This window comes from Macaca mulatta, chromosome 4, assembly GCF_049350105.2.
Source record: "Macaca mulatta isolate MMU2019108-1 chromosome 4, T2T-MMU8v2.0, whole genome shotgun sequence".
Classification (NCBI taxonomy): Eukaryota; Metazoa; Chordata; class Mammalia; order Primates; family Cercopithecidae; genus Macaca; species Macaca mulatta.
In genome coordinates this window covers 73,410,458-73,414,953 of record NC_133409.1, presented here as the reverse complement: position 1 = coordinate 73,414,953, position 4,496 = coordinate 73,410,458, and the positions used below count along the sequence as shown (strand labels likewise).

At 46.1% G+C, this 4,496-nt stretch overlaps 1 pseudogene; it reads right to left on the bottom strand.

Annotated features, from left to right (window-relative positions):
• Positions 1–378: 378 nt before the first annotated feature.
• On the bottom strand, positions 379–1,156 carry LOC709808 (small ribosomal subunit protein eS4, X isoform-like; annotated as a pseudogene).
• Between the last annotated feature and the right edge of the window lie 3,340 nt (positions 1,157–4,496).

Sequence of the window (4,496 nt, the reverse complement as noted above, 5' to 3'; positions counted from 1 at the left end):
TTTCGCTCTTGTTGCCCAGGCTGGAGTGCAATGGAGCCATCTCGGCTCACTGCAACCTCTGCCCTTTGGGTTCAAACAATTCTCCTGCCTCAGCCTCCCAAGTAGCTGGGATTACAGGCATGTGCAACCACGCTCAGTTAATTTTGTATTTTTAGTAGAGACGGGGTTTCTCCATGTTGGTGAGGCTGGTCTCGAACTCCCAACCTCAGGTGATTCACCTGCCTTGGCCTCCCAAAGTGCTGGGATTACAGGTGTGAGCTACCATGCTCAGCATTTTTTTTTTTATCATGCCACATTATTTTTAATTACGTACAAAGATCTAACATGTCACCCAGGGACCATTTCACCCACTGCACTGTTTGGCCGCCGGTCTTTGTCTCTCTCTTCAGCAATGGTGAGGAGGGTACCCTTTCCTCAGGGAAGAGAAATCCATGGTTTGTTGCTCTTGTCAATAACAAAAATGTTGGAAAGTCGAGTGGCAAAGCTGTTGCCATTGGCATCTTTCACATGAACCACGTCAAAAGATCCAGGGTGCTTCTCTCTGTTGATGATCACACCAATTCTTCCCAGGTTAGCACCTCCAGTCACCATGCACAGGTTACCAGTGTCGAACTTGATGAAATCAATACTCTTGCCAGTCTCCAAACCAATCTGAATGGTATCATTCACCTCGATGAGGGGTCAGGGTAGTGGATGGTGTGAGCCTCATGAGTCACAAGATGAGGAATTCCTTTTGTGCCCACAAAGATCATTCTCACTTTGCACAACTGGTACTTGGCCTCCTCAGGTGTAATACGATGTACAGCAAAGCAACCCTTGGTGTCATAGATCAGACGGAAATTCTCTCTTGTCTTGTCAATGCTGATGACATCCACGAATCCAGCAGGGTAGGTTGCATCAGTTCAGACCTTGCCATCGATCTTAATGAACCGCTGCATGCAAATCTTCTTTACTCCATCTCCTGTCAGGGCATACTTAAGTCTGTTCCTTAGGAAAATGATGAGGGGGAGACACTCTCTCAACTTGTGGGGACTGGTGAATGGACGAGGAGCAAACACACCAGTCAATTTATCCAGCATCCAATGCTTTGAAGCTGCTACCAGCTTCAGATGCTTCTTGGGACCACGAGCCATGGCTGCGTTAGGCAAGGAAAGAGGACCTCTGTCTTCTGGTGCGCATAGAAATTTCGTAGTTACAGTTTTTACAAATCAATATGCTTCTTGAAAACATGCCAGGAAGCAGATTGTCATGAAGCAGGCTGAGCATCCAGGGCTATATCCAGTTATTGGTAGTGAGAAGTAAAGGAGAAAGCAATGAGCAGTGTTGAATGGTAGACAGACACCAAGCATCGACCCTCTTCAGTCCCTCTCCTCATAGTAGACGTGTAATCATTAAGAAACACAAATTCAATTATGCCTTTACCACACTGTATACATTTGCTTTGATCTGTGTGATTGTTTATGAAGTTAATGACAGTTGCCCCAGTAGACTACGCTCTACAGGGCAGGGAGCATGTCTCTTTCACTTGCCACTGGATCTCTGTGCTTGACTGTGTCTGGCCCTGATCCTTTAACACAGCAGGGTTGTTCCTGACTTCAGATCTTTGTACAGAATTTTCCCTGGGTCTGGAAAGCAGTACTGCTGACCCCGCCACTGTCTGCCTACATGACCCTCTCACTCACTTCATGCAAGATTGTGCTCAAATGGCCCCTCATCCAAGCAGTCCTCACTGACTACTCTTTCTTTCTTTTTTTTTTTTTTTTGAGATGGAGTCTCGCTCTGTCGCCCGGGCTGGAGTGCAGTGGCCGGATCTCAGCTCACTGCAAGCTCCGCCTCCCAGGTTTATGCCATTCTCCTGCCTCAGCCTCCCGAGTAGCTGGGACTACAGGTGCCTGCCACCTCGCCCGGCTAGTTTTTTGTATTTTTTAGTAGAGACGGGGTTTCACGGTGTTAGCCAGGATGGTCTCGATCTCCTGACCTCTTGATCTGCCCGTCTCGGCCTCCCAAAGTGCTGGGATTACAGGCTTGAGCCACCGCGCCCGGCCCACTGACTACTCTTTCTAAAATAAGATTCTTTCTCTGTCCCTACCCCACATTCATCACCTCCTAATCCTTTGCCTTTCTTATTTAAATATTTTTTCCTACCACAAATCACCCACCCACATTATATTATTATTAATTTTTAAGAATCTGTCTTCTACTAGAATATGAGTTCATTGAAGGCAGAGACTTTACTGCTGTGTCCTTAGTACCTACAATAGCGTCTGGATATAACACGTTTAGTAAATGTTTCATCTAATTGGTTAATACATAAATCCTTATTGAGTTAATGAACATCTCCTAAAATTCATCCCTCAGTTCTGTCCATAGCAGATGCTACGATGCCCTGAGCCACGCCCTCTCAGCCCGCCTCTGCTTCAGCTGTGGCTGTGGTGGACAATTTCAGTGCATGTCAATGTTGGTTCACCTCAAGTGCAGGCGGAGTCCCTGGCTTTTCTCCACCAGCTTTCTCAGATGATGCCCGGGAAGGTGCCTCGCCGCCTAGAAATGCAAGGAGTTACTGTCCTCAGGGGCAACACTCACCAGGAGGGACGGTGCAGGATCTCCACTTCAGAGGGGCAGGTGTGCACCATCTACAGAGGGGCTGAGTCCCCATCAGCATTGACCCGCAGGGATGAGGACAATAAGCTCTACCGGGTACCCTTCCTGACCTTTCCCTTCTTCCCCCACCACTCCACCTGCGCCATTGCTCTGGCTTCCTTGGATCATCTTTTAAAGTAACCGTCTACCTCCAAGTCCGCATGTAAAAAATCCAATCCAAGAGACTGTCCTTTCCAACACTATGATCAATGACACAGGTGTGAATAATCATGGCATATTTGTCAAATTTGTTTTAAAATATTAGCAGGAGAGTTTGTTTGTTTTTTTCCTTTCTTCTTTTTATATTTTCTTTCTTTCTTTTTTTTTTTTTTTTTTTTGAGACAGAGTCTTGCTCTGTCGCCCAGGCTGGAGTGCAGTGGCACGATCTTGGCTCACTGCAACCTCTGCCTCCAGGGTTCCAGCAATTCTCATGCCTCAGCCTCCTGAGTAGCTGGGATTACAGGCATGTGCCACCTTCCCTAGCTAACTTTTTTTTTTTTTTTTTTTTTTGTATTTTTAGTAGAGATGAGTTTTCGCCAGGTTGGCCAGGATAGTCTCAATTTCCCGGCCTCAAGTGATCCGCTTACCTCAGCCTCCCAAAGTGCTGGGATTACAGGTGTGAGCCACCATGGTCACCGAGTTTATAGTTAAAAAATTTTTTTTTTTTTTTTAACTTTTGTAGAGATGACAAAGTCTCACTATATTGACCAGGCTAGTCTCGAACTCCTGGCCTCAAACAATCCTTCTGCCTTGACTTCCCAAAGTGCTGGGATAGCAGGCATGAGCCGCCCTACCCGGCAACGAGTTTATGTTGCTAATGGGGTTTATGGTTTACCAAGTGCTTTCACTCAGGTTGATTCATAGATTGCCTAAAAGAATCACGATTCAAATAAGAATTGAAAATATCTGGAAAATGAGTTGAATTCAAGAAATAAAATCTAATAGGAAAAAGTGTAAAAGCCAAGCCTTAGGTTAAAAAAAAAAAACAACCCACATACATAAAGGAAAGAAATAACCCAAACCTCACCCTGGTAGTTTTTCTTCATTAGGCAGCCTCGCACTTTAACTCTTTTTTTTTTTTTTTTTTTTTTTTTTTTTTTTTTTTTTTTTTTGAGACGGAGTCTGGCTCTGTCGCCTGGGCTGGAGTGCAGCCGCCGAATCTCAGCTCACTGCAAGCTCCGCCTCCCAGGTTCACGCCATTCTCCTGCCTCAGCCTCCTGAGTGGCTGGGACTACAGGCGCCCGCCACCGCACCCGGCTAATTTTTTTTTTTTTTTGTATTTTTAAGTAGAGACGGGGTTTCACCGGGTTAGCCAGGATGGTCTCGATCTCCTGACCTCGTGATCCGCCCGTCTCGGCCTCCCAAAGTGCTGGGATTACAGGCTTCAGCCACCACACCCGGCCACTTTAACTCTTAAGTCTTGGCGGTTTCTACATCCCAAGTAACTCTTGAATCTTTACACAGCACTTGTTGCAGCAGGAAAGTCCAGCGTGGGTCCAGGCTGCCCAGAAAGCCCCACTGTGGCAAACATGCACCAAACGACAGTTTTCCGAGGGAGTCCTAGATCAAGGGGGTGCCTGTGAATGCTCCACATGCAGCTGCCTGGGAAAATTAATCCCTGATATGTAGCAAATGCCTGTTCCCATGGTGTAAACTTCTACTGTAGCTGATTTTAAGCTACCAACATGACAACACCAAATGTGGAGTTGGGAAGCAATACACACAATTGGCTCTCATGAACCTGTAAGGGCCAGCTCCAGCATTTTAAAAGTAGAGCGCGTCATTTTGCTTCTTTATCAAGTACCACCCCAGTTTATTAGGGAGTAAAGTTTTGATCAACTAATTCAATGAATGAC